The sequence below is a fragment of the Sinocyclocheilus rhinocerous genome, unplaced genomic scaffold (assembly GCF_001515625.1).
Source record: "Sinocyclocheilus rhinocerous isolate Xijiao unplaced genomic scaffold, SAMN03320098_v1.1 scaffold807, whole genome shotgun sequence".
Taxonomy (NCBI): Eukaryota; Metazoa; Chordata; class Actinopteri; order Cypriniformes; family Cyprinidae; genus Sinocyclocheilus; species Sinocyclocheilus rhinocerous.
This window is the reverse complement of record NW_015650326.1, coordinates 162375-174105: the sequence shown is the minus strand read 5'-3', so window position 1 is coordinate 174105 and position 11731 is coordinate 162375.

Genomic DNA, 11731 nt, shown 5'->3' with positions numbered 1-11731 from the left:
TTCTAATAATGTAAGTGTACTATAACAAATGTAACAACTCAATAACAAAAGTACTAGTAGGATAGTTACTTTTAAATGGGTGGTAATCAAATTACAGTTACATTCAAAAATTATTTTAGATGACCAAAGTGATTACTTAGAATTTTAATGCCATTTATTAAATTTAATATTAATGTAAACTATTTGGGAATTTTTAATCAGTGAGGCAATTGGTGATTCTCTGACTCTAACTCTTAAAAAACAAAAAAAAACAAAAAACAAAACAAAAACAAATGCAGCCTATTCAATTAATCTATTATTCGTAATAATCCAGGAACTTTGCTGCCGTATATTTTAGATGACCAAAGTGATTACTTAGAATTTTAATGCCATTTATTAAATTTAATATTAATGTAAACTATTTGGGAATTTTTAATCAATGAGGCAATTGGTGATTCTCTGACTCTAACTCTTAAAAAACAAAAAAAAACAAAAAACAAAACAAAAACAAATGCAGCCTATTCAATTTGCAAAATGCAGAGTGCAGACACACTAGTCAGGACCAGGACCAGAAAAAATGCAGAAACCCATCCGCGTAATGCATTTTTGTCATGGATACAAAAACAAAAAAGTTCCTAGCCATATCGGCCTAGAAAATCCTATTTTCAAAAATAGTGGAGTGTTCCTTTAAGCAATATCAGATGAGGAAGAGTGCTGTTTTCCCGATTATCAGTACGATTGCAAATATGATTTTATACAATTCAAAAACAAGAAGTTAATATCAAGTGACTTATGTTTTAAACACAGTATTAGGCTATCTGTTTTTGCTGTATATCGCCAATGAAAATAGTTACAAATAAATCCACAGCAGAAGCGTTACGAATCTCCAAGCAACACAGGTATGCAGTTCCTAAATAAATCCGTGTTTCAAATGAATTGGCTGAGTGAATGATTCAATTACCCAATTAATTTGTCATTTAAATCAGTCTATTGATTCATTCCTGAATGAATCAGTACTTTTGAACAAATCAAATGGTTCAACGAGTCATTCATTAAGACGGTGACCTGCCGCCACTAACTGGCGAGTTTAGTTTCATATTTAAAAACAATTTATTTGTTGATTTTGATTTCATTTGATCGGTAACAGTCCTGTAGTGTCTTATTATTCTAATTAAATGTATATATTAAATTTAGGAATCTTACGTAAAAGATTATGCATAAATGTAGAAAAATCTGCCAAAATCTTTAATTTTTTTGGGTTAATCTGATGATGTTTTCTAAAGTATCAGTGACAAGAGAGAAAATGACTCTTATCTCAAAAACTTCAGTAAACCTAATATAATTCTCTTCAGTTACCAAATGTTTTGACAAACACTTCTTGTGATACAAGGTTTTTGTGCTGGTCTTTTTTTCAATAAAGAAAATTATTGTTGGAGATATGCCTTGCTTTCATTTCTTGTAGTTATCTCAATATGATTTGATAGAGGGAAACAAGATACATTTCTAGTTTCAACATTATTGGTTCTTCAGGCATTGCTCATCAAAAGAAAAAAGTATCAGCTGTATCAGACCCCACATTTGGTTTTTGACCACTGAACATTTTTACAGTTTAACAATTTACTCAAGGTGCCACATTGAAAACCCAATATGTCTTGAAATGAAACTTATAGGGCCTTAAAAATTAAGATACCAAAAGAAAATTGTGTCAAGAACCAAAATCTAAAAGGATATTAAAACATCTTTAATACGTCTTGAGTTACAGGCCCACAAACTACAGGAAAACCCCCCCCCCAAGAAGTGCTTTTCCCATTTTTTGAGTGATCACCACTGGCATATGATGCGACAAAGATTGCTAAAGTCAACAGATTTTTACCAATAAACCTACCAATCTCTTTTAAAAATAACATGATGCTGCCATCATTCCAAAATCATTTTTACCCTCCTGAGTTGAGGAGTTGAGACGGATTGACCCTGCTGTTTTAGAACTATGCAAAGTTTATTTCAGAGATGTTTCAGCATTCTAGTGCGTTCAAACCCTTGGCATTACAGACGTTTGGACCTCTTATTTAAATTTTCTCCATTATTCAGTTTTTTCCATAATATTTTGCAATAACAGAAGACTATATTCCCAAAACTGTTGTAATCAAGGAGATCTTTGGGAATGTCATTTTTGAGAGAATTCAGAAGTCTATTGTAGTTTATATGCAAAGCATTTTGATTCACTCAGGAAAAGGTGTTGCCAAATAATTTTATTAGTTTTAGTTTTCACAATGAATGTTTACAAACAAATGCAGCAATAAACAATAATGGCACCACCGAGGCGAGGCCATCACATTCACTCTCTGCCAACATTGTGATCCGGAGACCACACTGAATTGATTTTTTTCGCAAATTCTCTAAAAATATCTTCCTCAGAAGAATGAGCTTTACACTCAGAGTTCAGTAAATCAATGAGTCAACCAGAGCTGTGCACAGACATTTTGGTGGGCAGGTGCTCATATTAAATTAATAAAAAATAATTATTGAACATCTGTTTATTAACACTATATACTATACGGCTGTTGCCAGTCAAATGAGCTCAGTATCAACAAAATTCATCTTTCCATTTTCAAAGTCCATTTACACTGCACTACAATTGCATATGGCCTAAATAATGTTATGAGATTAAATGTTTTCAAATTAACATTTTGAATATAGAAATACGAAATGTTAGGAAAAACTAAATTATTCTATTATATATAAAATAAAACCACCAGTAAGAGGCAACATAAGTAATTAATAGAATCAGTCATTCAAGCAATTTGTTCAAACTGGCTGATGTATTTATGAAAAAAGCAAGTAACCACAGTCTTTATGAAAGAGTTATTGAATCATTGACTCAACCGATTTGTTCAAAAAAACTTAAGATGAAACAAACCTTTGTGTTGTTAGGAGATGCAACTGTTCTGCTTTGTTAGGACATTTTAATTGGTGAAATAGAGCAACAAACAACTGTCAAAATGTTCAATGTTAGAATAATTAACTTATTGTTTACCGAATTGTTGTCTAAAATGTATATCACACTTGCAATCGTGTTGATATTTAGGAAAATAGCACTCTTGCTATTTGCAATATTGGATGTAATATTGCTTAACTATAATATGTTATAAACACAACAAAATAAGAACTCATACAGGAGCAATTTATATCTTCAATTTGGGGCGCATTTTTACTAATTTTGGTGGCATTTCCAACCTTGCACAACGTAAATTTACACCATCGCTAGACAAGCTTGCCTGTTGTTAATCTTAATGGAGCGCTAAATTAGGGTGACTGGATTCAGATGTTTTAATAGTGGTTTAATTTCACAGCAATGACAAACAGTGCTGACGTTTAGGATACGATTTCAAAAGACATCATACAAGAAGAAATGGTTGCAAAAGTGGGACACCAGATACAGTTTCAGGATCAATACAAACACTTGAAATATCAGGACACAATCAAATGCACTAGTTATTAATAATTTCCACGAGGGTCTTTGTTATTTTGAAATGCTCGATTTGGCAGATATCATCATCATAGAGAACGTTATCAAACTTCAGCATCTAACTGATCTCAGAAAGTGCATGGAAAACCCACAGACAGATGAAAATGCTGTTAAAAAGAATATAAATCACCTACACAAAAAAACTAATATTAATTAGATAATGTAACATTAGCTAGTAGTCCTTGCTGAAAGGCCACTTGGATGTTTGTCTAGTCCACTCTTGAGAAATGATCAGTTTCTACTATTTAGTGTTTTAACGTCATTGTTTTATGGGGCTGGCTAAAAATAGAAAATCAGCTTATTAGCAGTATCATGGTTGTGTTTGTTTTCTAATGAGAAGCAGCAGCTCGTGCATGTGCAGGTCTGCCTCACGGTTTGTGACTGCAGCTCTATCTAGCTTTATTTAGAATCTTACTATCACTCTTTGCTGTTTAAAGTGTTAAATATAACTTCAAGGGATAGTTCACCCAAAACGTAAAATTCTGTCATCATTTACTCACCCTCATGTCCTTCCAAAGCTGTATGACCTTCGCTCATCTTCAGATATTTTTAATGAAATCTGAGGGATTTCTGTCCCTCCATTGATCCCACAGACTGTGATGACGCCTTTTAATGATCCTGCAAAGTTTTTTTTATTCAAAAATTATTTTATAATCCATGATGATACATGTAATTAATAGCAATTCATTAATCTATAATCAGATAGACCCTTTATTAGTTTCTAATGCGACATTTGTTTCATTACTAAATAGTTTCCTTCTTCATGAGTTATACATTAACTCGAGATTATCTGTTCCTTGGTTAAGCATGAATTAATGTGCATTAGTGCACCTATATTAGACTTACCAACTGTACTTTTGGGTAACACTTTACAATAAGGTTCATTAGTTAACATCAGTTAACTACTTTAGTTAACATGAACTATACTTCTACAACATTTATTAATCTTAGTTAATGTTAATTCCAACATTTACTAATGCATTATTAAAATCAAAAGTGAATGCACTGTGAATTAACACGATATTTTTTATTAACTAACATTAACAAAGGTTAATAAATACTGTAATAAATGTATTGTTCATTGTTTGTTCATGTTAGTTAATACATAAACTAACGGAACCTTATTGTAAAGTGTTACCTATTTATGTTACCAGTTTTTACTTAAAAGTCTTTTCTCTGGTAACCAACAGCAGGCCACAGATGCTGTCAGCTGACCTTAACTTGTATTTATCCTAGAATTTTTTATTTTAGTCATAATGACCTAAGAAATTTGTAACACTTAAGCATACAGTAATAATGAAGTTTTACGCCCCTGAATATACTGCTGCATTAGTGTGGCCTCTTGTATTTTGAGAAATTAGCACCGCATTTTCTGACATCTTGCCGAAGAGGAAGCGTAATCTAACCATATGAGTTAAAGACAGCATATGTCTTGCGTACCCAGCCCAGGTTTCTCACGTAAAGTCTCACACCCTCATATTTCCACATAAGACACAATGTATGGAAGTGGTGTGCATGTAACCGAGTCCTTCAATTTTGTGTCATTATAGTGTATCTGCTTTTCACATCAAACCCGAGTCAGGAGACGTTCCCAGAACAAAAATAACCAGCGTGTACCTTCTGATCAAGGACGAGTGCAGTTGAATTTCAATTTCCTATAAAATGGAAAAATACAATATTCTTTAAATAAAACAATGGAAGACAAAATGTTGTGTGTACAACAACAGCATGTCATCTGTGCACAACGATAACATCTTATAGGAACAGGCCTTACACCGAAACTGAGAAGCTTTCTCTTTAATCATTTGGAGCACTGAGATGATTGCGTGGAAAAAAGCATGTGATTGTTCTTTATCACATTACAGAATTACCTTTTTATCACATTCTATAAAGGATTTTTGGTAACACTTTAATTTAGGGTCTCTTAACTAGCATGCATATTACTAGAATATTAGCCATTTATTAGTACTAATTAAGCACATATTAATGCCTTATTCTACATGACTTTATTCTACATCCCTAATCCTACCCAATACCTAAACTTAACAACTACCTTACTAACTATTAATAAGCAGAAAAGTGTATAATTAATTGATTTTTAATGTACATAACTATTAAACATAAAGAGTACTGGTCAATCATTTTTTTTTTTGTATTTCCAGTATACTATATATATATATTCTTATACTAGTTCTATATCATTTGATACTGGGTTAGTAGTATCTACCTCAGAGGTGGGTACAGTAACCAAATCTGTACTCAAGACTCAAGATTTTTATTTGTGACACACACAGTTATGTACAGAATACAACCTGCAGTGAAATGTAAACCTGGTCAGCTACTCAGACTGTGCAAGTGTGCAAGACTGGGGTAAGTGAGATTTGGCCATCAGAAAATGGTAGCGCTTGCCTGATGGCAGCAGACTGAACAGACAGTCAGCAGGATGTATAGGGTCCTTGATGATTTTAACAGCCCTGTTACTGCACCATCTGATGTATATATATCCTGTAGAGAGGAGAGAGCAGTCCCTGCATGAGATGCTCTCTGCTATGCAGTTATGTAGTGTTCCCATGCAGCATCAGCTGCTGATTTTACTGGTTACGTATAGCACTTTTTCTACAATACAGATCGTTTCAAAGCAGCTTCACAGTAATAAACTAGAAAACAACTGTGGTAATGATGCAAAATGCATCAATTATAAAACAATTTCAGTTTCAGCTGTAAAGCATACAGAAGATAATAGTGTCATTATTCAGCTTAATTTAGTTAACGTGGATTCAATTGAGTTCAATATCAGTATCAGTGCTGCAAAGTTGATCAATTATGAAACAAATTCAAGTAAGCTATAAAGCATCTCTAATTATCACACTTTATTTTAAGGTCCAACTCTCACTCTTAACTATGACTTTTGCCTCAATTTACTCCTAATTTGCTGCTTATTAAAGGTGGGGTAAGCGATTTTCCAAAAACGCTTTAGAAAACTGATTCGGGCCGAATAGCAAAACAAACTTGTAGCCAATCAGCAGTAAGGGGCGTGTCTACTCGTGATGTGGAGGAGAGAGCTGTACAGTGCACGGGACGGACATTAGCTTCTGGTGTAGACATGGTGTAACATTGGTTTTGCTTTGTTTCACAGAACTAATTGCGTATGTATGTGTGGGGCGGAGCTATCAAAATAGGGGCGATACCCTTTTTGGGGTAGGGGCGTGTTTGTTTTGGTGATTTCAAATGTCAACATTGGCTACCAGAAATCTCTTACCCCACCTTTAATAGTTACGTAATTGTTAAGTTTAGGTATGGGGTGGATTAATGGATCTAAAATATGGTAATGCAGAATAAGACATTGATATGTGCTATTAGTACTAATAAACAGCCAATATGCATGCTAGTTAAAAGTGAGAATTGCTCCTTAAAATAACGTGTTACTGCTCTGATAGTATCATTATCCAGCTCAGTTCAGTTCAAGTTGTGCTCTCATTCGATAGTGTCAGTGCAGTCAAATCGATAATATTTCATATATAAGTATGTAACCTTGGTCTTCTGAGTCACCTCTGACACGGTGCCAGAACTTGGGAGTTTTGGGAAATGCACCCCAGCCTGACACACCATATTGGCTCAATAAAATGGCACAAGTTTGGGAGGGACGAACTGTTTATCCAACCAAAAGATGGGAGAAACCTATTTGTCATTCTTTCTGAAATTCCATTTGGTAACACCAGTGGAGCAGAAATCATTAACCTTTAAGAATATGCAACTTGCAAAATATTATTGGCAAAATATGTTCTGTACTGAAACAAAATGAAATGTCATCATTTGATATCAACTGGCGATTTTATTTATATTCTGAACATGCTGAATAATCTAATGAGTCATAAAACATTAGGGCTTAGTTCTCAAGTGTTGGCAGACTAAATACAAGTTCAAAGGAAGAGAGAGACACAATGAATTTCCTTGAGAACATTCTTCAAGTGATATGAACCCACCAATAGATGAGAGCCTCCGATGGCTTCCCTTCCCATGCCTTCTGTTCCTGAAATGTGCCAGTTTAATTACAGTTGCTTGATCAGAATTGAAATTTTCGAAACTACTTGTTCGGACTCCACATCATCTAGTGCACATCATAAACACAATTTCTCATCCTTTTGAACAAATTGCCAATGCTTTGGTACGTTCATACAACTGATTATGTACAATTGTCTGCTGTTTCTTACATTATCATTTGCTTATGTCATGTTGATCAAAATATATTATAATGGTTCTCTGTTGCAGGTGAATCTTGAATTTCACTAATGATACAACGGAGCATCCTGCGGATCACCTTTATGAGGCTGTCGGCAACTTCATCTGTCTTTATTTTGGTTATAGGTCCAAATTTATCTGCAGTTGTTGTTGTACGTTGTAAAAAAAACGCTGAATATCCATTCACATCATGCAACAGATGAGCAGTATGTAGATTCTTATGCAAAATAGATTGGGAGGCATTAGTAAGTTTGATTTGATTTATTAATCTATTTACAAAATAACAATTTAAAATGTATTAAAATACCTACATTGCATGCATATTTACTTTCAGTTGAAAATAGTGAGTGTTACAAATTCTGACAATGGAAGAACAACAACAGCCGGGAAGAAGAAGAGGAGTGAGGATGCGTGGTGGAATGATAGCAAGGCAAAACAGAGGAAGAGGTGGAAGAGGTCAAGGTTTCTGATGAAATAAGGGCCAGTATTGTTGACCATGTTCTCTATCATGACCTCACAATGGCAGAGGTGGGTCAAAAGGTACAGCCGAATGTTTTTTTCAAGTAAATCCTACTGCAGTTTCTTTTTTCAGAATACATATGACTTAACACTGCCTTTTCCCTCTTCTAAGCTACTAGGCTGTGTAGTCTAAATCTTACTTACACTTGTCAGTTTTTTTGCACCAATTGAATAGATGACAAAACACTCTTAAATATTACTTTGGAATTTCCATTCAAATTTACTTAACTCTTTCACCACCGGTGTTTTTAAAGTTGCCAGCCACCACCGGCATTTTTGATAATTTTCACAAAACGTTCATGGCCCCCATTATTTTTTGTTGTATGAATATCTGAACATGCAATGTGTCAAAGAAAGAACAGAGCCTCTGTTTAAAAAAAAACAAAAAAAAAACTTAATGCATTCTTTTTTTAAAACAACACTTGAATATGACCACATTTCATTGATCGCTTCCATCAACACGTCCAAAACTTCACAGTCCTAAATCACTGCCTGACTCGACATTTCATCTGGTAACGTTAGGCAGTTTTGATTTATATGCTGTTTAATGTTTGATGATTGCGTTATATTACATGTGCATCTGCGATCCTTGGTTCTGTTTCTTCTTCGCCAGTGTTTTTTGATGCAGAGATTCTTTACTATTTCAGAAGATGCATAATAGCACCTCCTACTGTGTAACACCTATTACATGTGCATCTGCGATCCTTGGTTCTGTTTCTTCTTCGCCGGTGTTTTTTGATCCAGAGATTCTTTACTATTTCAGAAGATGCATAATAGCACCTCCTACTGTGTAACACTGGAAACACAGAAAGCCGGAAAAATCTGTCAATGGCAGGGAAAGAGTTAAGCACAAATAATTACAAAGGAAGAACAAGTAACACATAAAATGTAACCTGACATTTTGAAATGTATTTTCTTGTAAAACATGCTCTAATAATCTTTGTTATATTTGCAACTTCAAAAATCTTTTTTTTTTTTCATGTCACACTTAGTGTTGTCCAGTCCTTACATTTAGATATGGTTTTTGCAATGATGTTCACTGCTTTGTTTTACATTTGCTGCAACACATGAGGCTTATAAAGATCTTCAAATCTGGCAACGTTCTGCCTCATTCACATGGCACACCTGAATGGTTTAGCCATTTGCATGTTGGATGCCAGCTTAGAGTTCATAAATTCAAGTGCAAAGCAGACAGCGAGTGCTGGGACTACCGGTGAGAATATTCAGTCAATGAGAGGTGGTTTCAATGATGTGACAACAGAAATAGATTAGAGAAATCTCACAAAGACCATCTCTAGGGAGATTGAATACTCCCCTTTCTCTTGCTTTGTGGCCATCAAGGGCTTTTCATGGGAAGGAAGCAATCTGGAAGCTACTTCCCTCAATTGTATATTTCTTCTCTAAGCAAACAGAAGATGCAGCAACTGGTAAGAGCAAAGCCAAAGCTGTGGCAATCCTTGGGTTTACCAGTTTTTCAGTTATATTTATTGTGTTAGTCCATTCAGTCAACATTTTAAGGATCACGAACAAGCTGTTTCAAAACAACATATGAATATGAATAACTGCATGCTACTTTCAGACGAATGATTTAATTCAGTAATTTGGTTAATAATGATTCCTGATCAGTGAGAAGTCTCATTTTGTCTGTTTGTGGTGTTGGAGCAACGTTATTTATAGTCTACACACAAGATCTCAGGTTCCCTCAATGGACAGCCAATAATGAGGACATTGTTTCACTAGTGAAAACCCAGCTTATTCAGTTCTTCTTGGCAACAGAACTAGACAGGAAGAGCCAAATCAACATGGAAACCTTGATGTTAACCGACCATTTGCCTGCTATTTGTCAGCGATTCAAAGAACTATCTTTCTGAATTGTACATGTCTTTGCAGAAATTACACTCTTGAATCACAAAGGGAAACACAGTCCGCATCAGGTGCAGACATAGGCTTGTGGGAGAAATCAGTGGAAGTGTTTATCAAAGCACATTGCTGTGACCATTAATGGTATTGTTTCTGAGTGAAAGCTAGCTGTAAACACCTTTGAATTCACTCCAGGCTTTTCACTATAGAACAAACCACAGTCTTTCACTGCAAGGGTAAAAGCCAAGCCTTTTCACTTCTATCAGACAGAGTTTGCATTGGTAGAAGCATCTTTGTCATTTCTTAAGTAAATTCTTTGAAAATTTTTTATGTATTTATTCAGACATATTTTATTATAAAGCTTCTAAATTGTTAATTTACGACAAATCTTTCACACTATTACACTCTAAAACATGCTCAGTTAAAAAGGGACACACCAAGCTATTGGGTTGTTTTGACCCAGCAGTTGGGTTGTTTTGACTCAAAACAACCCAATAGCTGGGTTTGTCCCTTTTTAACCCAGCGCTGGGTTATATTTAACCCAGCATTTTTTAGAGTGTAAGATTTAACCTATTAACTGTCCCTAAAAAGTAAGACGAAATATTTTCAGTGGACTTTCAATATTTGGTTTGCTAGAGAAAACAAGAAAATATACAGATACATTTTTTTTTTTCAATTTATTTAGCATATGACTTCTGCATCAAATACAATGCGATTTTTGGTAATCGAGATCAGGCAGCAACAACACATTTTTCTGCTTGGGTGAGCGATTCTTGGACAGTTTTCCTTTTGCATGAAATCACCCACGTGCCAACAAACCAATGAGAACACCTCCATAACTAGCACAGATCTGCAGAATTACCATATTTTGGCAAATAAACGATTTACAGTTACATGCATATTCCCCATATTTTATTATGTAAGCTTTATGTTTCACCTCAGATGACAGGGGAATTTAAAGGGGTCCTATTATGCTTTTTCACTTTTTTAATTTTAGTCAGTGTGGGACCTTCATCAAAGCCGGAACTAATCGAGCCGTTTGTGCCAGGCTGGGGAGAAAGGTATTTTAATAATGTAAATTATGTGAAAAATAATGCGTTTTTCGAACCACCAAGCGTGAGAGCATGTTCTAGTACACCCCCAAAACAAAATCAAGACTTTGTAAAAGAGCATAATAGGACCCCTTTAATAAGCCAGTCACTAAACTCTCTTAGATGGCTAGGGTTTGCAGAGCATTTGCAGCTTACATGGACAGAACAACCCTGCTATTATGTACAGTTTGTTGATGGTGAATTCATAAACGGGCTTGCTAAAGTGGTCTGAAGTATTTAGATACTTAAAGCAGCACTATGTAACTTTTTCTGTGTTCAAAATTTGCAAAATGTATATAATGAGCGAGTACATCATGAATTCATCTTTCAAACCGCGTTTTTGTCTTATTCCGAATCACTACGGTACACTTATAATAAGTACTTATATTTGGACTATTGTAGCCTGGTCGGGTCGTCGCCGCTGCGGAGTAACACATACCTGCGTGAATCGCCATAGACATAAACTTAGAGAAGTAGCTCCGGTTGGAATGTTCTTCCGCGGGATGTGTGCAGTTCT